Raw genomic sequence first — 22,684 nt, forward strand, 5'->3', positions numbered from 1 at the left:
TGCTGTGTCTCTAATACAAGAACAATAATGTAATAGCTTCAATTTATTGAACATTATGATGCCTCACCCAGTAGGATTTTACAAGTTGTTTGTGATCATTTAGGAGCTGATCATTTCATCACTTTGGTTTATAGGAAAATGTGTAATACTTTGCTATAAGGTTATTACAAAGGAGATGTGCAGTTTTTCAAAGTACTCTGCAATGATAGCACTGTCTGAAAATGACACTTTCGGGTACTGATATACATAGATTGTTATCCCACTAGAGACACTTGGAATTCCAGTTCTTTCCCCAGTGAACTCTACCATGGCTCCAAGCTCCCAGTAAACAGATAGCTAGCTACAAAGCCTCCAAAAGTGTAGGACTGAGCTTCAGGAACTTGAAGGACAGCATCAGATTGGTCTAGTTATATCTGTACTGCTTCCAAAATTAGTTACATCTGCCCCAATTTCCTCGTCCTTTAAATGGGAGTCATGACAGTACCTATGTAATGGAATATGGGATCTGAGGAATTAATGAAATAATATGTAATGTTATTAACATGAAGCCATCACTCAACACTTATTAATGTAAAAAACAGGAGTCTGGGTACCAAGAACTTAAGAAAGCAGTTCTCACACACTAAAAATTTTGTCTTTGCTTCTTTTCTGTTGTAATAATATACTCTGACAGAAGCAGCATAAGATAAACATGATTTATTTGGTTTCACAGTTCAAGGTACAGTCCATCATGGCAGGAAAGTAAAAGCAGAATTTTGAAGAAGCTCCTTGCATGGAATCCACAATAGAAAGCAGAGAATGACAAACGCATCTATTGAGGCTTGAACGAGAAATGTCCCTCATAGGCTCATGTATTTGAGACTTATTGGTGGTGCTGTTTCGGAAAGTTATGGAGCCTTTAACAGTAGTGTCTTGTTGAGGAAGTATGTTACTGGGAATGGATCTTGAATGTTTGCAGCCTCACCCTACTTCATATTCTTTCTGCTTCCTGTGTGTTTTTGAAGGTGAAATTACCCAAATTTCTTCTCCTGTTGCCATGCTTTCTCTGCCTGTTGCCATGCCTTCCATGCCATGATTTATCCCATCTCTCTGGAACAGTAAGCCTGAATAAACTCTTCTTGTCATTGTTTCCACCAGGGCATTTTTTCACAGCAACAGAAAAACAATTAGAACAGCTTGCATGCTAGTTCTGTTCTCTGCTCATATACAGACCAGGATCTTCTACCTAGAGGATGGTTTTACCCACAGTGGGTAAGTTTCAAATCAATTAATGTCATCAAGATAATCCCCCACAGACATGCTACTTGGTCAACCTCGTCTAGACAGTCCATCAGAAAGACTTCCTTCCCCCATAATTCTAACTTTTGTCAAATTAACAACAGTAACCATTCCAGTGTTCCTTTCTAATATGACACAAAGAAATAAATTTCTCTTAAGGATTTAATATTTAAACTCACAGAAAACTTAGCATTTCTGTTGCTTACACAGCATTTTTTATCTCTTTTTTCCAAAATGATCCCTAAGCTTGGGGTGCAGGAATTCAACTATAGATGTATCTTTTGGGACTGGGCTTTACAACTCTTTATTTTGATGGGTTGTAGTTTCTGTAATAGCCCTCATCTGTTACACAAAGAAGTTTCATGGTGAAGGGCATGGACTACACTTATCTGTGGGTATAAGGACAAATATTAAGAATATAATTAAAGATTATGGTGGTTTAGTATAGGGGCAGTTCTCCTCTGAGATCCATGACTTCACTGGCCCTAAGATTGTGTCTCCTATGAATGTCAGAAGCTGCACCAAAAGGTCTCACCAACATGAATGTCTAAACATGAGCTGAAGAAGGACAACAATAATAACAAACATGCCAAAGTGGATGGGGGAAAGCCTATGAGGCCTTGACCTTACATAAAGAACTACAGGCAACTAAGGAGCAGGTTTTACTTATGTATTTAGAAATATATATATACACATATATATGTATATGTATAAAATTAATGAAAAAAAGAGGCCATGAATTTGAAAGAGAGAAAGAAGGGATTTGTCAAAGGGCTTGGAGGGATAAAAGGGAAAGAGGGAATATAGTAATTATATTATAATCTCAAAAATAAAAGAAGTAATTAAAATACTTTAGAGATGATATGTCTGTGGATATTCACATAATTTTCTAATATATAAACTTGAATGATGTCATATTTCTACTCTATTTTTTGAATATAAGGTGTCATTGTTCTCATAACTTTTACTATATATAGCTGCCTGATTTCATCATCTGTGGTTCTGAGTGAGTCTATAAGATTTTCTTTGTGATACAATTACTACTGTTCCTTCCTTACTTTGGTTTAGATTTTAGAACAGTTTGCACCAATTGCCTAGTAAAACAATGCTACTATCTCTTGAATAGTATGAGAGGAGAATTCTCAGGTCTTGCTTAGGGAATGGCCAGGTCAGATGTGAGCTGAGTTCCCCTGGAAGCCCCCCACTGGGAAATGTTAAAAGCTTATATCCCTTTCTTACATCGTAGCCATTTTATAGCTTGATTCTTCTTTCCTTTAGTTATGCTCTATATCAGGTGCATGCTGACCTTTTCTAAGAACAAGTACAATTAATTTATTAGTATTGCTTTTATCGAGCATTGGCTTTTATTTGGAGGAATATATGTATTATATTAATATAACATACTTATATTAATATAATACATATTTGTATTATATATACAATATAATATACTTATATTAATATAATACATATTTATATTAATTCAAATGGGAGTGTGCAAGTGTGTGTGCACATTTGAAACTGGGAAAAGTCTACAGAGACTTCCAAAAAAAGTAAGTGAATCCACAGGCGTATCTCTGAAATAATCTCATGTCAGCTCTTGGAGGTAGAAATTCCTCAGGAACGACCTTTTGTCTCTCTAGAGTAAATTTTATAGTTCTACAGGAAATGTCACTGCTGAGCTCTGCAACTGCTATGTGTTTACATGTGTGTGGTGAAAGAGAGGGAGGGGCAGGAGTGTAAGGGAGCAAGCCATCAAGAAACTGATACTGGTCCAGCAGAAATAATTTCTTATTTCTTGAATATCCTTCCCTTTCACAATAAAATATATGTTTCCAAATCACACATCAGCTGTTTGCAGAGTTGGAAGTGGAATGCCTGGGCTGTGATTCCTTTTTTTTTTTTTTAGAAGAAAACTAGGAAATGAGTCATAAAACATTAATACTGCCTTAAAATAACCTAGGGGAGGGTGAGCCCAAGATGAACTTGAGTCGAGCACAAGAGGGAGGCTGTACCTCCAGAGGAGAAATTTCATTAGTGAGGACTTGCCCTTTCCCATGGAGAGTTCTGGGGCTGACTTCTTGAAGCTGGGAGGGTTGTGTCATGCTGAGAGGGAATCTTGGCTGCTTTATACATCTTTGCAACTCCTTTCAGAACCAGAAAGAATTGAAGAGGGAAGGCACCATCCCTACCCTGCACAAAGGCATCCTGACACGTCAGCAGTATCTGTTCCAAAGCTGTCCCAGGTTTCGGAACCTTCCTTGATTTAGGACTTCATTAATTCAGATGTGTGGAAATTTGGGTGGCACCAGGTAGAAATGAAGAGGAGTGATTAAGTATAGGGCTTATGGATTCAGACAAACCTGGGTTAGAATACAGTCTTCATTAACTGTGACGTGAACATTTATTTACCAACTCCAAGACTGCTTCCTCTTCTGTGAAACTAGGACACTGAACATCTAATTCTGATGTAGTTGAATTAAATGAGATGAGTGTACACTAATCCATGATTAAAACTAAAGTCATCTTTTATGTTCTACTTAGGTTATTTTAAATGCTCATCTTCCCTCTTGTAAGAAGTCCAGTTTTCTGTTGGATACTTCTTCTCCAGTTATTTCTGGAATGATCAGAGAAAATACTTACATGTTCCTCATGTTAACCCTAGTAGTCATTCCTCTGAGTGATTCCTGCTCCAGAAAACTGATGTAACGTCATGATATCAGACAGCAACTTGCTGGTTAGAGTTAGAATGAAGCCTCAGCTAGCCTGCACATCTCCTCTAAATAGAGCTGCTACTTGATGAGTAGGTCTCTGAGTGAACTAGAAAACAGCACCTTTGTTTCCCAGGTAGATTCAGCCCTTTATCAAGACCCATGACTTGTTGAGGGTAACAGTGTAAGCTAGATTTCATCCTTGGCCTTCTACCTCACCCAGTGCTTTGTACAATAACAACAGTACAACTCTGATCAATAACTTAGGTATTCCCTGAGTGCATGCAGCACAAAACTCACTCTAGCAACTGTAATGTGAACAAATTTATTTCTTTCTAGCTCATTTTCAAGAAAATGTGTTTCTAGGTTTGATCTGACCACTTTGTAGTGTTATCAGAGTCCTAGGTGACTGTGTTTCTGTCCCATAATCTGAAGTGTATGTGTTCTAGTCTGCTTCCCTGTGATTAACACCATGACCAAAAGCTATTTGGGGAAGGAAGGGCTTGTTTCAGTTTACACATTATACTCTATCACCAAGAGAAGTCAAGGCCAGAACTCAAGACAGGAACTAAAGGGGAGACCACAGAGAAGCATTGCTTACTAGGTTGACTCCCCTGGCTTGCTCAGCTACCTTTCCTATACAGCACAGGCTTACCTGACTAGGGATAGCGACACTCATAGGGGGCTGGGTCCTCCTACATCAATCAGCAATGAAGGAAGTGCCCCCCAGACAAGCTCCCATGCCAATCTGATGCAAATAATTCCTCAACAGAGATTCCTCTTGCAGTTGACTCTAGTTCGTTAAAGTGACAAAAACTAACAGGCACAGATAGATATTCACAACTGTCCAGGCAGGCCTAGAACTCATGCCTTAGCCTCCCAAGCAGTTGAGATTATACCAAGCTGCATTATTATTTTTTCTTTCTTCAGTGAACACTTACTGATGAGAGCTATAGAGTTCATGCAGTCTTGATTGAAGTGCTAAGTAGTAGGAAGCCGAACGTGACAGTGACAAACTGTGGTGATATTTTATTTGTGCTCTATCAAATAAAGCTTGCTTGGTGATCTGATCTTGGGAGGCAGAGATTCATCCGGATCTCTGTGAGTTCAAGGCCACACTGGGAAGTGGCACATGCCTTTAAACCGAGTGCTAGTTAACCATAGAGGTCTGGAGGTCTTTATAGACAGACAGGAAGTGATAAAGCTGGGCAGAAAGAGGAAGTGATGTAGCTGGGTGGAGAGAAGAAGTAAGATGGCAGGGCACAGAACAGTACATAGGCGTGAGTATACAGGAAGTAGCTCTCTTGGGCTGAGGATTTCTCAGGAGTAAGAACTTGTACCTGGCTTGTTCTATTCCTCTGATTTTTTAGCTTTCACCCCAATATCTGGCTCCGGGTATTTTTTTTTATATTAATAAGACAGTTTAGCAATTCATCTTACAACAAACACTCCCTATGCACATAAGGATTGTTTTGAATAAGTCTTGCTGACCAACAGTTGATTGTATGACCACACTTGCATGTGGAGAAAACTGAGAAATGTGCCCTTTTTAGCCAGGCATGTGGTTAAAGGTGGCAGCAGTACCGAGGGAGGAGCAGGGTAAATGGATGTGAGGCTGAGAAATTAACAATTTCTCAAAAGGCTCATTCTCAATTCTACTTTGTTCTAAGCATGTACTCAGTGAATTTCCTTTCCTTAGCTACTCCTTCCTTTGACTCAAAAAAGCCAAGACTCTGACATAATAAAATTTCTCTGAATGCAGACAAGGGTGAGAAGACAATACTGTAGTGCCCTGGAGGCATTATGACGCAGTGTTTCAACACTGAGTCACATTGTCTGGCCTAGTCCCTGGCTTTACGATAATTTCCTAGCTGTAAGGCCTCAGAGACCTTTTCTCCTAATGTATCAGAGGTCTTCTCCAGTATGCAACAAGATAGGGCTGTCATAAACACTGAATGAGATCATATACACATGTGCCGTTGTGTGTATGATGGGTATATTCCTGCAAATTACTATGATAAGCCAGAGCACACAGGATCTGGCACAGCCTTGGCCTTAGGCTCTTGGAGGTGTGCTTCATAAGAATAGCATTCTGTTCTCTCTGCAATAACATCTATGGGGTCTTCCCTAAGGTCAAAGGCCCACCTTCTTACCTTTATACCTGGCGTGCTCCATTGTATTGAAGCCGTTACTATTATTCTTATTTTTGCTATCAGCATGGACATTTCATTTGCTTACCACTGTTTGATGCCTGTCATCAAAACTGCTTGCCAGAAGCAAATGGAAGAAGTGAAATCTACAGAGGAGTAAGGATTGGAGAAGGCACGCAGTGAAGGCATGCAGCTGTGAACAACATCTGACTTCCAAGCTCAAGAGGTCAACAGTACAGGTGAGCTGCCAGTGCATACAGATTTATCCACATGGCCTTATGTAAACTGTAGTGCATGGGCACATATAATGCTTCTTTCTCTTATTTTTTAAAAAATTTTGAGGGAACAGAGAGAAACACGCTGAGTTATTACTATGGTAGATGAAGCGTGCATAACAAATAGAATAGACAACCCACATATATGATAAGCAAACATATACAAATCCTAATACTTCACTGAGAGTTTTCAGTGTAGAAATAAAACATACTATAGATTATAATACAGCTTGTCACAGTGGCACAGCCCCACATCCCCTGCTGCTTGGGAGGTTGGGGTAGGAGAGTGCCTTCATCGCAGCAATTCCAGGCAGTTAGGGTAACAACTACAACAGTGTCTCAGAAATACAATAAAATGTGTTACTCACTTCTGCAGACAGTGGTTACTTTTGATGCTTCTAGCCTCTTACTTTCATTTAAAGGTCTTTGCTTCCCTCCCCACAGGCTCTCAAGCAGTGCAGACTCCACTCTTGCTGTGAATTTCTCCATCTCTACATGCTGGATTGTAGACGAATTTCTAAGCGGTCTTATTAAATAAAAAACACGGAGCCAGAAATAGGGGTGAAAATCTGACAGAGATCAGAAGAATTGGAACAGCCACCAGCTAACCTTACCTCACCTCGCTGCAGCTTCCAAAGTGAGCGACTTCCTGTCTAAACAGACATATAGCTTTCTATTCTGCTAACTCATTTCCTCTCTCCACCAAGCTACATCACTTCCTGTCTGTCTGCCCAGACCTCCAGAACTCTATGGTGGATGCTGGGATTAAAGGCGTGTGTCACCATGCTTGGCTCTATTCCCTAGTGTGACCTTGAACTCACAGAGATACAGATGGATTAAGGGTGTTTGCTAACATTGCATGACTTCTGTTTTTACTAATAGTGACTGACCTTTATCCTCTGATCTTTAGATAAATTTTATTGGGGGACACAGATGAATTATCACCACACTGGACTCCTAATTCAGATCCCTACCTGTCTCTGTCCTCAGCATGTGGTGGACTTCTCTCTGGTCTGTCTGCCTATCTATCAGGACAAACCGTGGCAACTTCCATTTCCTCCCGGGAGAGTCCCTCACCTGTCCTGGAGCACAGGCTGAACTCTGTTGTCCTGACAAGACAGTCACAAGGTTTAGAGTACATTGCTCAGAAATCACTTTTCTTCCAACCTAAGTAATGCCACCTGTGGGCTCCAAAACCCAGGTTAAATCCACTTCAGACAAAGCACGGCTCCCCATCTGCAAAAGACAACAGCAAAAGCCGGCACAGTTTAGCTACAGTAATAAACAAAACACTTATAATCTTGACCTGCAACATGATTTCAACCTGCAGGATTTCACAGTTGTTGCTGTGTTTTTTTTTCTTCCTAAACTAAAACCATGGGTTGGAACTGGGTTTACATAAGTAATAGCCACATTTCCTGTTAAAAGCATCAATCCTCTTGTTCTCAAAGGAATCTCAAATGTCTTGATCTAAACAGAACTGAAAATTGTCAATCACTCCTAAATCACACCTCTTTTTGCTTAAATAGAAAGTAAAAATTCATTCCCAGGACACTAACTACACAGAAAAAGTTCTTGCCAATGTTTACCTCATGATAAATATTAAAACAATAGTTTCTGTTTCCACTTGCTTTGCTCTAAAAATGGAAGTTCCATGACTTTAAATACAGGACTTGTGGAAATGAAGATCATGATATTGCAAAATTTGGATTGTATAAAAGAAAAGCCCTACTTTAACCACATAAGATAGTTTACAGTGGAGTTTCTTTGCATCCAGGACAAAGAAAGAAACCACGTCACAAGTCTGAGATTCAGCACACTGGCACTTTAGAGGAGCAGGACTTATGTGCCAGTGTTGTCTACTAACTGTTCCCCAACGGACCGTCTATGAAGGCCCGGGAGGCCTAGGGGTAGGTAATATCTTTAACAGCAGGTTGAGAGAATAGACACCAACACATTCCATAGGTCTGTGTCTTCTAAGAACTGAGAAGTTGAAAGGTGTGAAGGTTCTGTGCAACTTTGGGCAATTTTAAGGGCAGCTAGACTAAAGCAGAGAAGGGTCTTCCTGGGAGGAATCCTAGTTAGGTATCAGAATGTCCTTGAGCTTCCCAAAATATTCTTCCTCTTACAGGTTAATCTACCATTTTCAGAGTACAGAATAAAGGTCAGATGAGTATCTGAGAGCTGAATGTGACCGTTAGCTTTCTCTTTAGCAAAAAGTTTTTCTGATTTTTATCAATTCCAGAGATGTATATTAGTGTTTAAGTTAGGGTTTTATTGCTATGAAGAGACATTATGACCAGGACAACTCTTGTAAAGATTCGCCTGCTTCTGCCTCCTGAGTTTTGGGATCAGCCATTGTCCAGCTGTAAATTTTTATATAATCCTTCTCTGAAAATGTAGAAACTAATTCTCCTTCCATTGAGCAAGAGCCACACTTGGAGAATAAATTTTAACAGTCAAAAGTTCTGAAAATGAAAATACATTACCTTTGGCCACAGAAAGATTTGTGGCTTTCTCCTTGCTCTTGCACGACTGCTCTCAAGCAATCCAGCTGCCATTTTGCAGCATGTGGCCCATGATCAAGGTATTGGTACTTCCCACCAGAACACAAGGAATGGAGGCTTCTTGTGACTAACTGTGTATGGGAGCCTCTTACAGAAGTAGGTCCTGTGCTCCAGCCCAGCTCACACATGACTGAAGTCCAACTCAGCAGCCCCAGCATGGTCTCCCAAGAAGCTGTCATCCAATAAATAGGCTACTCTCACATTCCTGACTGCAGAAACTGACACAATAAATGATTGCTATTTCAAGTTAAACTTTGGGGTGCAATTTAGTCACACAGTGACAGGAAGGTAACATAATCAGCATGGCTATCTTTTTGGTGTATTAATCTTTACTTCTCTTCTTTCTCCTTTGCTACAGAGATTATTTTTGTTGCTCTACAGGTCAAATGAAGAGTAAATCAATGTGGCTCCCTACAGTTTCCACTTAATGGTGGAGACACTGGATGATATAGGAATAAGTGAGATTGCAAGCTCTGGAGTTGAATTATCTGGGCTTGAATCCTCTCTGTGCAAAGTGGGGCATGCCACTTCCTTTGTGTTTAGTCTTTCTCATGTGTCACGAGGACAGGATGACATCACATGGGTTATTATGAAGATTAAATGAGGAATTGTGTACAAGAGGATTAACAGAGTGCCTGTTCCACAGTAAGTGCTGCAGAAGAGAAAGCTAAATCGGACTAATAGCAGCTCCTTCTAATGATTACAGCTGCGCCATAGTTATTCATCTTCCTATTCTTCAGAGCAGGTTATCATGACATTTTTCCATTATAAATAAAACAGTGTTAAATAGAATTGACCAGCTTTTTTTTTTGAAGCAGTCTTGATACATAGACATGAAATAGCTCAAAGATGCTCTTGAAATGGGTAAAACCATGCTTTCAAGAGTTTTGAGATTCAACTTCACACAATCTATGCTTCAGCTATGTACAGCTTCAAGCATACACATGTTATGTGTCTCTCTGTGAACTTTCGAGTAACAGTGAGCATGTCGTCTGGGTATCGTCCTTCTCTGGGGACTTGGAGGCCTAGAGCACTGGTTTTCAGGTGACTTTTGTTTAGAACTGAATGTCAGGGCTGTGCATCCACATATCTGAGGCTTAGCACCCCAAGCTGAAACTCTGCTGTCACTTACAAGCTGTGTGACCTTCAACTAGCCTGGGACTCATTTTCCTCAACTGCATATTGCAGGGTGGAAATTCTCACCTGTATTTGGGGTATAAGTTGTATTCAATGGAAATCGCTCTTGTCCAAGTACAAAAACGCAAGAATACAATGCTAGCTAGTCCTAGGACTGTGAGCCTCCTTCTCTCCTTGTAAATGAAGGTCGTTGCAGCTTTATGATTGCATGGCTCCATGGGTGTCAAGTATCTCCAGCTCCTGGCAGGTGGCACAGAATGCACAATTGGTGGATGTCCCCTAAGGAGAGGCATTTGACAGAAGTGCCTCACGAGTCCTGTTTCAAGCAAGAACCATCATCATCTCTAGTGTCCACACTATCCTGGGAGAGTCCCTGGGGTTTCTACTGGGACAGTGAAAGCCCAAGTGAAGGGTTTCCCTTGTCTGAATGTTTGCTAGACTGTTTCTTGGCATTTTCCGGCTTCCATTCTTTCTTCAGTCCTGGTATTTTTTTTTCATCCAAAAAGACGCATGTATCATCCAGGTATCAACTTAGGGCTGGAGTCTAAAGTCTTCTCTTACCTGAAGTTCATGGTGCACTTGCCATGTAGCAGAGTCTGCAGACAGCTTAGTGGGTGTTTTTATAGTCAGTGTTAAAGAAAAACAAAAACAACACCACCAAACATAACAAAAAAAGAAAGAAAGAAAAGGAAAAGAAGAAAAATTTCCACACAACTGATAGTTTTCCTTATTGCTTTGACTGTTGGCAAAGACAAGCGCCTAGGGAGATTGACTGCCTTGAAAGTTTCATTATTCTGCAAGAATATTTTTGATGTGATTTCAACAGCTCCTGACTGACTGTCAGCCTCACCGTGTGGCTTTTAAAAGTCCTTCCTCACCCCTCCAATCACTGATCCTAAAACTTACAAGAGCATTCAGGTCAGTTGTTGAGTACCCGAGTCTTTCCAAGTAATTAGCAGGTAGAAATACCAGGTAGCAGGCGGTGTTTGCTTGTAATCTGTCAATAGGAGCTGCAATGGGGGAAATTGTCGTTTCGAGTGGCCTTGCAACCACATCTAATTTAGAGTGTCAATAGAGTTTGTTTCTGTCTTTTGCTCCCACTGCCAGACTGTGAATTTTCCCTTTAGAAATCTTGTCTCAAAGTAAGATAGGTATTCAAAAGGGATGAACTTCAAGGGAAACTATTCCTCAGCCACTACAAGCTACGTAGGAACACTTAGGCCTCCTTTCTTTATCCCGTACTGTGGCTGCATTCTTTATAACAGTGGTATAGTCAAGACATTTGTCTAAGTCCAAGATTAGGCAGCCCTGCCCAAAGCAGTGAAGGGACACTGTGCCAGCTGAACCAGAGGTGAGGCTAGGGAGAGCAACAGGAAAGTCTGTTGCCTGGTGTTGGGTTCCAGAAGGCTGCATACTAATTCACAGATGGCGTGGGGAGATGCCTTCCCCTGCCATTTGAATCATTTAGGTTAACTCCCATGCTTCCTAAGGATAAAAGGCAATCTAAGAAGACACTGGTGTCAGATGGTGCCCAACCATTTCTTCAGGTACTTCAACTGATGCAATTGAATAAAGGTTGTGGATAAGAAGCAGATATAAGGTTAACCAGGACTTGTATTCCTAAAGATTTAAATCAAGTTGAATCCTAAAGGGGGTGTGGATTCAACAGCTGGTACCCAGCATTAGTTCTGAATGTCTATCTTATCAAGATAAACACATTTTTCTTTCCAGGCAAAAGAAGCCTTAGGGTGGGCAGTAGGACTGGGTACATTAATAACCAATGCAAAACTGGTAGCACATTTTAATTCTAATATGAATCAGCTTTTTCTTGCTGAGTACACCAAAGAATGAGCAGAGAAGGCTGTTTTTAACATTGCACTATACTGCCATTCAATATCAGTTTGGCTTTATAAGGTCATCCCATAAAAGGAGAATCACATTTGAGAAAGAAAACCCACTAGAACATTCCCTCTATGACATTCAGATTCTAAGACACATGTTCTTCAGCTCTATTCCTTGTACTAGACAGCCATTTGTAAATATATAGGTGATCCTTACAACTTCGGACCCAAAGAATAGTCCCTGTGCTGTAAACCCATCCATGATATAACGGAACCCCATTTCATCAGTTCCCACTCTGATGGGGATTTTTGACAAATTCTGTGGCAACCTGACATATGTGTCATAATGTCTAATCCCTTTAAGCTCCCCAAAGCTCCCAGGAAGTGGATGATTTCAAAGAACAGACTAGAAAAAAATGGTTCTCGTATTGAACCTATTTCTTCCATGTCTAGGAAGATCCTCAATCTCTCCCTTCTGCACCAGAAAAGGATGGGCAAGGTGTAAATCTGGGCATTGAAACAGTAATAGGAAAGCTGGCGCTAGCAGGCATTTCCTTGCAGCTGAAACAGTAAAGGTGGAAAGAGGTGAACTTACAGGAGCTTGCATCTCCCCACCTGAAACCTGAAGCCCTGCCCACCAACTTTTTCAGAACACTGTGCCAGCTGCACTGTTCTGTGGTAACAGGCATGTATGTCTGAGTTCAAGTACATTAGGAATCAGAGTCTGGGAAGGAGAGAGAGGAAAGTGGGGAGCTTCTAATAACAGAAATAAGTGCTGCCCCTCCTTAACCTGCTCTGTGCTTTTGAGCTCAGGCCTGCATTTCTTAACTGCACAAATCCACACTTGGTGTGCGGCATGGAGCCAGGCTCAGTGGAGGCCGGGAGGTGCTTTCATGGAGCTCTGACACCCTTGGAATTGTGCACAGTTGTGAGGTTTGCTTCTCAGACATTTGGACAGCTGCCATGAGGAAGGGAGGGAGGAAATTGGGCCAGTTTGCATTCTGTTACAGACCAGCCTTTTGGATGACAGAATTCTTTCCAATCAAAATGCCATGGATTACTCCCTGCTGTGAGCTAATAGGGTGCTAATTAGCATATTTCATTTATTTACTTAACTGGGGTAGAAACCATTGGGCACGTGGCCCACTTAGAATGGTTTCCTGGGGGAAGTCATGAGATGCTCTAAGCACTGCTTTCCTATACATTGTGGAAACCAGTTCACAGCAGCACAATGTCCCCTCATTTCTCTTCTCTCTTTCACACCTCTCTTTTCTACACACACACACACACACACACACACACACACACACACACACACACAGAGAGAGAGAGAGAGAGACAGAGAGACAGAGACAGAGACAGAGACAGAGACAGAGACAGAGACAAAGACAGAGGGAGGCTGGGTCTTGCTTCAATAAGAACCTAAAACGAAAAGCGAAATTGCCCTGCCCCTTCCTGGTGTTCATCCACATTGATGCTTTACTGACAGCTGTCTGGATCCTCTGGACTTGCCTCTCACTTGTAGCAATGACTCTAGGTCATTGGTGGAGGTGCATACCTCACTGTCTCCACATCATTCACTCTCTCTTGAAGACTATGAATGGACTCTCATGACAATGAGGTGGTTGCTGGGTTCCTTGGCCCTCTCTGGACTACTTCCTGGGGAATCTTAAACCCCATTTGCCATCATTTCCTCCTCATTTGTGGAAGAAAGCACTTGAAAATTCTCATACTGCCCTTGAGGACTTCTAGATTCTTTGGATTTCCATGGCAGTTAATCTCCCCAATGGCATATTTTCAGTTTGTTCAGGGACAAATCGTTAAAAGTGTTCAGTGAAACAAAGCAGCCAGAGCCCACTAAGCAAAGAGAAATGGATTCTAGTCCCCAAATGCTTCCTGTGATGCTTAGCCCATGTGTTAAACAGCAGTAGCAAAACCAAATGGCAGAAAAATAGTCAGTAGTTTGCCTGAGTGGATAGGAGACAACATATATACATACACACACACACACACATACACACACACATACACATACACACACACATACACATACACACACACATACACACACACACACATACACACGCAACACACACACACACACACACACACACACACACACACACACACACACACACACACAACCAGCCTCATACACTAAGAATATTCCTACAATTTTTTAAGAATAAAGATGTGTAAAGTTCTCTTATTTACTGAGGACTCAGTTAATGACACCGTGGTGCTCTCAATTATTCATTTCCAAGATCTTTGGAGAAAACATGACTATTTCTTCTTACTCTGGCTAGTCACTGAGTTCTGTCATTTCTACTTCCTGATGCTACTCAACTCGGGCTTCTCTTCTCCTTTTTGCATTGTCACTGTCTAGATGAGTAACCTGCCACTCAGACCCTAGTCCTGCAGGATGAGTTCCAAGGATTGAGTATCACCTGGTTCTTGCTAGAACCTCAGGGATTTGGTGACTCCTGGAACTAAGGACAGATGAGAATACACTGGAATAAACCCCCGGGTGATTTTCTGCCTATTATAATTCAAGGACACTGAGATGACAACATAGCTTGCCTCCTGACACGCTTCCCTCATCTGTTTCTTCTCTGGCAGTGTCTTCCATATGCCACTCCTCACTGTGTGAAATGTCTGCTGGGAAGTTATCCTCTCTGCAACCCACAGCATGGAACTCCATAGCATGTGTGATGTAAGTTCACATTGTCAGGTAGCCTCAGGATACTACCTCCTCCCTTGCAGCTCGGGTCCTGAAATCTTACCTAGGTAATCAGGAAACGAAGAAAGGACAGGCACACAGACACATGCAATTTACAGAAAATCTGGCATCAGGTGGGCTGTGGGTACTCTGATGGGATGGCACCACCTCCGCAACCATCCAGACCCCAGGACATGTAGTATGAAGGGCACAGGGGTGGCAGTTAGCTAGTGAGGGTAGGAGGTCTCCATAGGGGAGCAGTCTCAGAGGACTGAATTTCATACACATGGATCAATCACTCATAAATATTTGCACTTGCCCACACTGCCAACATTTAGAGAATCCTTCACAAATCCCAAGCCTGACCTGTATGGGAAAGACTTTGCCACTCTCATGGGTCCGAGGCATCAGTCCTTGTCAGGACTGTGCCCATATCAAACAATTTGAACCACTCAGGTCTTCATCCACTCTTATATATTGGGGCTTCCTCAGCTCCTCACAAGATACAACTTTAGTTTTCTATGCAGAATATTGTTTTTGTGTCAAGTTGATTTTTTTTTCTAATCTGTTCTACATGGCCCCAGTCTCTTCATGTTATCTCAGACATTTAGAATTTGACTGTTGATCATGATTTCTTTCTTTCTTTCTTTTTTTTTTTAATGTCAAATGCCGTTTATTGAAGGAGGGAGGAGGTCTTAAATACAGGCTTACAGCACAATGGAGAACCCTGGAGGGCAGAAGTTTGCTACCGATGTTTTATAATCTTGCATCTAAGCTGTTAACGCCCATTATGCAGGATACACAGACAAGGAACTTCCCTTAAGCAATCAGGAGGGTGGAACCCAGCAGGGAATTAGCATAGGGAGGATATCAAGGTCAAGGTCAGCAAGCAAGGCAACAGTTACCCAAAATGGGGACCAGGGCCCTACAGGTCCCCCTTTTACTAAAAAATGAGCTTCTGACTTAGGTTGCGTGGGATGTCAGCAGGTCACCTTACCTGTCATGGAGATGTCTGCCCAGGCCACACAGGTGCTCTGTCTTAGGTTGGTGAGCGCCCCCCCAGGCATTACCCGTCTCTGAGTACTCATTATCATATAGGCTCAATCATGTGTGAACTGCAGAGTTAACTGCTGCCAAAGATCTCAAAGTGGCACTGGGCTTGCAATCTGTGTGTTTGATACAGAAAAGACCAATAGAAGTCCTAACCCACCCATAGCAAGTAGGCTAAAGCCAACTGAGCCATTCCCTTCCTTAACAAGCCTTACTGCAAATTGGAGTCCTCGTAAGATGGTATCCCAAAAGCAAATGGAACTTGAGTTTATAAATTTATAATTTTCAAAGCCAATCAAATTTTCAAAGCATTGGCACCAGAGACCACTTCCTAAAAATAATAACAATAGCACAGACACTGAGCACAACAATTAATAAATGGGACCTCTTGAAACTGAGAAGCTTTTGCAGGGCAAAAGACACGGTCAATAAGACAAAAAGACAGCCTACAGAAATGGAAAAGATCTTCAACAACCCCACATCTGACAGAGGATTGATCATGATTTCTTGTGCTTTGCTTTTTGGTGGCTGTAGTGGGTAGCCGCTCCAGCTTTGACCTGTAAGTACTACTCCCAGTGAGGCTTCCAGTAACTGTCACACCTACCTATCACCTGCCTTTGAGGCAGGGCCAAGACAGGAGCCCTTAAGACCCAAGATCTGGATGTGCCGGCTCTCTTGGTTCCTGGTAATCATGGATGCTGGATGGTAGATCAAGCAGAGTTCTCCAGAGAACACCACTGGACTGCACTTCACCTCTTCTGGATCCTGTAACCTATCCCTTTACTTGTTGTAAGTTACCCCAAAATAAACCTTCCTTTTTAACTATGTGGAGTTGTCTTAATAAATAAATAAATAAACAAACAAATAAATAATAAATAAATGAATGAAGTAGCCAGTGGCATTTATATTCCTAACACATAGTTTTATGGTATCATTTGGAGTATTTGCTCATATTGGATCAGGTCTTCAGGTACTAATACTTCTCCATGTTGGTGGGTCCTCATGTATTCAATCCTAATTATTACTATTTTTACTGCCTTGATATATTGTCCTTCTTTGAGCTAGCTGGCTTGTTTTCTTTTTAGTTAATTTATGAATCCATCTTGGAAATATAGAAAGACTTGACTGTTCTTTGTAGCCAAGGGAGAAGTTAGGACATTGCCCAGGCCCTGCGTATTCCAGACACTCCCACCCCCTAGCTATTGCCTTCCAGACTTTATATCTGGGTCCTTGAGAATCATCTTCTACTTCTCAACATCTTTTTTCCTTTCACTTCTTCTGACACTCTTGATTTTGCACTGTGCTTCACCAAATGATACATAGCTTCCTTTGTTGCCAAGTCTATCTGACTTTGTCTTTGAAAAAAATTGTCATGTTTATTTTTTGTATTTTCCTGATTAGATGAGAAGTTCTTGTCAAATAGAAACAATAGAGTTCTTTGGTAGTCCACAACAGACCATCCAATAAATATCTAGTAATAATTTGAGTTTTATTAAATTGAAATATCAGAGCATTCTAGTTGTTCAATGCTTTTTAACTCATTAACTATTTGTCATTCTACTTTTATTTCTCAGTATAAGATCTGATATACTTTTGGGAACATAATGAGGACTCTCAATATGTAAATGCTATAGGCTGCTTCTTCTCTAGAATTTGTCCTTAATATTGATTCCTCAACAAACACCAGTGTGTTGGTTGGAAAAAAAAGAAAAAGAAAAATGTCAGAAGAAGAAAAGAAGGTGATCTGACTGATTGATGATTGACTAAATTTTTATTTGGTGACAGACTGCTGTGGGTTTAAAGTGATGGGGAGAATTTATAAATCACTCAAAATTATTGTTCACATACTAATACAATTAGAGTCAGTCCCTGACTATTGCTCTTAATATCCAGACTGATGAAGGAGAGAACTACATGTGTAAAGGGAGTGAGTTTAAACAGTTCCCTGATATGGTGAGCACCCTGCAATGGTCTGCAGTTGATTACTGTATAGTGTGATAGTCCAAGGAGACAGATAGTTCTTTAAAGAAGAGTTGCCATGGAAGGTTTGTGGAGACAAAGTAGATGAAGTCCCTTTCATATTCTGTTTTCCAAACATGGGGTCTTTATCTACACTTGTGGGGTGCCTGTTATTCATGAATTGAGAAAAGAAAAGAGCTATCAAATGTTTTTCCTCCTCTAACATATCAGTACAGCCTCCCTTACAGAATAAATTATGAAGCAACAGAGTATTTGCAGGGCTCCTATTTCCAGAAGGAGATTACCTCGTTTGGCCACAGTGTTTCCCAGTATGTTTCTCTGAGTCTATGTTATCAAATTGGAGATGCATAAAGTTTGGTGCAAAAAAAAAGCAAGAATTGTATGAAGCAGAAGTGATTTATCAGCCAAACCAGTAAACAAAGCACTATTTGGGGAACTGTTCAGAAATTGAGGAGAGTAACATGGATGGAAGATAGCACCTGAGAACCATGAAGTGAGTGGTTGATTTGGTTGTTCTGAGACCACTTTCTCAATAGGCAGTGACATTTGGATAGAAACCCATTCTAAAGCATTTTTAATGTACAGCATGTTCCTTGGAGTATTTAGATATTTCTTAGGGTTTACCTAGAGATGGAGGCATTGGTAATTGATGAGGACTTCAGCTTATTTGAATCCAGGTAAACATATCAGGTCCACACATCATCAGAAAACCCACATCTCCTTGGTTTGACTGTCATTAGAGATGTTATTTAGCAAGAGTAGGAAACTTGGAAGGTCACTTATGCATCACTAGATACAGATGACATTGTAGGTAATTTAGGAATCTCATTTTGTAAATATATATCCAAATGGAACTAGTGGGTAACTAGGAGCTAGTGATGTTCTTAAGCAGATAATGTTTACACTGCTAGGTATAAAGTACCCCATTCTTACGCTAGGGTATCTACAGGATAAAGTTAGGTTTGATGACTCCTTGCTGTGAGCTGCTGTTGTTAGACTTTTAGAATACTTTGGCATTGGCTTTTGAAATAGTTAAAGCCATTAAACTCATATTACTTCCATAGTTGTATTCATAATGAGGGGTAACTCCTTCCATGTATTGCTAAACAAACCTCAAGAGCTGGTTTTAGGTCAGGGAGATCTGAGACTCATCAGGAGAATTAGAAAATGTTGTTAAAAACTGAGATCAAGAGAAAGCCTGGGGCTGGAGAGATGGCTCAGTTCATAGATAACATGCTTACTGTACAAGCATGAAGACTTGATTTTGATCTTTAGTATCCATGTAAAAGCCAGGTGTAGTAGCACATGATTATAATCCCAGTGCTAGGGACATGGGAACAAGTGCATCCCTGGGCTTGTTGGTCTGGCAGCCTAGCTGAATTGACAAGCCTCAGGTTCAGTGAGAGACCCAATCTCAAAAAAAAAAAAAAAAATACAGTGGCTAGTGATAGTAGAAAATAACTGGATATTGAAATATTGTCCCCTGACCCAACACCTGGTATATACATTCAAGGTACACCAGCCTTTCTGTCTCTCTCTCTCTCTCTCTCTCTCTCTCTCTCTCTCTCTCTCTCTCACACACACACACACACACACACACACACACACACACAGAGGGGGAGAGACAAAGAGAGAGGGCACCTAGGTTTTCAACAATGGGACTCTGAGGAATAATGGACTATAAAGAGCATTATGGATAGCATATGGTGAAAAATACTGGTTATTTGTCATGCTTTACTCAATTGGAGGAGATTCTTAAGTTAACGTTATCCCGTGGAAAGAGACAGGGACTTAGAATAGGGTTGGAAGTTGGTAAATTGGTTCAGAAATTTCCTTATGGATATTTTATTTTTAGACCTAGACACTGTGACCTTTCTCTAGTCCATTGAATACTCTGAGTGCTATCACATCATATCCACATGTGATTAAAGACTGCAATGCATCAGAGTTTGGAGACAGTAGCATTCTGTTAAGGGAGTGGAGCTTCTCTGTAGATGTCATTTAGGGATGCTGGTAGCCTTTCTAAAGAAGTGAATGAATAGCTATACAAGCTCATATAATCTCATCTCATTTCATCCTGTAGCTTCAATGGCTGACAAGTCTAAGCAGCAGCAGCAGTAGCAGCAGCAGCAGCAGCAGATATCTCTCTCTAGACAATGATGTGGTTAGTTTGAATATGGTCGCTGGTTTGAATAGGGGTGATGTCCACCCAAGGTTCAGGTGTTAAAAACTTGAACTCCCAGAAGAAGCTATTGGGAAATATGTCATTGTGTATTTTTAGGAGATGGATTCTAATGATGAGTCATTATGTCATTGGGGTGTGCTTTCAAAGAGGACCATGGGACCTTGGTATGTTACTCCACTTGTCTCTCTTTGCTTCTTCGCTAATGGTATCAAAGATTTCCTCAGCCCTTTGTTCCCACCATAATATGCTGCCCTGTTCGAAACCCCAAGTGACAAAGCCCCTCAATAGAGCATTGGAATCTTGAATGTTGTGAACCATTTTTTCCTTTTTATAAATGAGCCTGAGAATATACTGATTTACTTGAGTTTTCTAAGCTTTCATATTAAATTTATTTTCTGTGTGGCAAGAAGAAGAGAACAATTCACAGAGAGTTGGGTAGAATACCTCTTTTTCTTAGGTCTTTCCAGTATATCTGTCATTGGCTATCTCTTTGTAGATAGGGCATGGGATTCCTTGGTTGATAATGCTATGTGTTACTGGTTTTTGGCCAGAGAGAAGGCATCTTTCCTTTCTCTACTTCATGAAGAAAGAAAGTACTTAGCAAGAACTTAGTGTCAGCATAACTGAGCTATTAGGGGCATTTATGGGTTCAATGAGGCTAAAAGGAAATAAATAGGCTCTATTTTAAATGAAGTTGCATATAATAGATCAACACTTTCACCAGACATCTGTTTTGTTCTGTATTTTCCTCTCTAACTGCCATCTTGGCTTTAGCCCAAAGCTTGCAGTCTTAAAATGGCTTTGAACAGTGGCTGGGGTATTCCACTTTTTATTCACATCGATCAGGAAGTGAAAGCACATCCCCTTTCTCAGATGCCCTAGACATCACTCCCTATTGTCTCATTGGCTCAAGCTGGATTATACACCTATTATTGAACCAATGAATATACAGCCTGGGAAATGGGCTTCACTGATAAGATTAAATTAATAAGGGTCCTTTATAGATGTTTAAACCAACCAATTACTGCTCATATTTTAATAAAATTCAAGCCTAGGTTTAAACACAACCATAACTTCTAGAATAGAAGATTTATTGTAAGATAGAATGTGTAAGAAACCTTAGTGTCCTATTAATTCAAAAAAGAATTAGGTAAAGTGTAAGAGATCTGGCAATCTTGTAAATACTAAAAAATGTATTTGGGTCTGGATGTAACTCCAACATAAGGAGAGGTTGAAGGAGAAGAGAGGGAGGAGAAGGAGGAAAAGGGAGAGAGAAAATATGTATACAATGAAGTTTGTGGAAACCACAGTTCTTGGAAGTTTGGAAACAGCTTGTCTTCAAACAGAAACCTGGTCTTCCCTGTCTGATTTATGGGAAATTCTTCTGTGGTGGAGTGGGCAGAGCAGATAAAGGCAGGAAGACCCTTTTGTCTCTGTGATGTCAGGAAAATGCACTGGAAAGTTGTCATGTTCTCTCTACCACAAAGAAAATAAAGCCACACACTTGAAAAATTCCCTTCTGTCTTGGTAGGTGGTTTGATAACATCATCTGAGAATGTGGGAGCAGCAGGCATGGAAGTGGAGGACTTCTGCAGGTACAAGGGTGTTAACATGGTTCAGTTGTTCCACACTCCTAAACTCTCTTCATCTGGAAACTGTAGATGATAAGGTTGTCCTTCCACCTTCTGACTTAGCCTGACAGTGAAGCAAAATCATAAGCCTGAATTTCTCTGTGAATCATGAAAGCCTTTTTGGATGAGAGACATTATTACTGTTACTATTTGTTAATACATCCCTAAATAAATTTATGGTCTTGGCTGAGTTAGTTAACATCTCACACTATTTTTCGTCTATAAAATGAGACATCAAATCTTCTGTTCTTTAATATCTCTTCTCTCATAACTGTGGGATATTCAAGTCACACTTTTCCTCAAGATGGTAAAAGAATTTTACATATGGACAGAGAATTGAAGGGTGGAGAGAGCTAGTTTTTGCCAGTGGTGCTAAGGGTCAAACTCCAATTTGATCCATTTCCTTGGAATTTTAATGGCAGTGATTTTAACCTAACATAGAACACGTGTTCATTGTCCATTGTTTACATTTTACATTTAGATGTTGGTGTATGTCAGACCATTAGTTTGTAGACTTGATTATTAAGAAACAGTGTATACACTTCCAAGAAATAGTGAGCTAGTCAAGGATATATAGTTGCTTGACAACTTTAGGGACAGATGCTGTGGAATAATCCTTTTGTACACAATAAAGATTTGTTACTTGAGTTGATTTAATAAAACCCTGATTGGCCAGAAGCCACGTTGGAAGTCTAGGAGGGGCAACTAAACTAAGGATGATGGAAAGGGGATGAGTGGAGTCAGGAGTTGCTAGCCAGATGCAGAGGGAGCAGGAGATGAACATGCCATGCTAATAAAGGTACCACCACATGACAGTGTAAATAAGGAATATGGGTTAACTTAAAATGTAAAAGCTTGTTAGTATTAAGCCTGAGCTATTGGCCAAACATTTACAATTCATGTAAGATTCTGTGTGGTAATTTGGGAAGCAGTTGCCAGGTATTTTAGAACAGGCAATTGGGACAGGAAATGTCTGTTTACAAATAGAAGTCACACATGGTCATCTCTTTGGGAAATTTTCAGTGATTATATTTTGAGTTTTAAAGGGATAACTGATGTGGTGAGAAAATGACCTCTAGAGCTAATGAGGTTTGTTTTTGAGGGTGAGAGATTGTGAATTATGTCCTAGACAAATTAGGGAATGACAGGAAATCTCAGAG

At 40.6% G+C, this 22,684-nt stretch overlaps 1 protein-coding gene and 1 long non-coding RNA gene across 12 annotated transcripts in view; one reads left to right on the forward strand and one right to left on the reverse strand.

Moving 5' to 3' along the window:
* The window catches only part of Ttll7 (tubulin tyrosine ligase like 7), a 217,840-nt gene extending 201,287 nt beyond the window's left edge, over nt 1-16,553 (forward strand). For 6 of the 11 annotated variants that reach the window (XR_008216342.1, XR_008216344.1, XR_008216345.1 and 3 more), the window contains 5 exons: nt 1,138-1,251; nt 6,206-6,378; nt 6,859-7,051; nt 8,192-8,324; nt 9,340-16,553. The gene's annotated coding sequence lies outside the window, so the exon portion shown is untranslated. The remainder of the gene's footprint in view (nt 1-1,137; nt 1,252-6,205; nt 6,379-6,858; nt 7,052-8,191; nt 8,325-9,339) is intronic. The other 5 variants (XR_008216347.1, XR_008216343.1, XR_008216346.1 and 2 more) reach the window with 5 other exon arrangements.
* Nucleotides 1-22,684, reverse strand: part of LOC128105495 (uncharacterized) — a 61,575-nt gene that overhangs the window by 28,911 nt on the left and 9,980 nt on the right. The window contains exon 2 of the long non-coding RNA XR_008216353.1: nt 6,783-7,650. This is a non-coding gene — a long non-coding RNA (uncharacterized LOC128105495). The remainder of the gene's footprint in view (nt 1-6,782; nt 7,651-22,684) is intronic.

Source organism: Peromyscus californicus, unplaced genomic scaffold, assembly GCF_007827085.1.
Source record: "Peromyscus californicus insignis strain IS unplaced genomic scaffold, ASM782708v3 Scaffold_9__1_contigs__length_137607984, whole genome shotgun sequence".
Taxonomy (NCBI): Eukaryota; Metazoa; Chordata; class Mammalia; order Rodentia; family Cricetidae; genus Peromyscus; species Peromyscus californicus.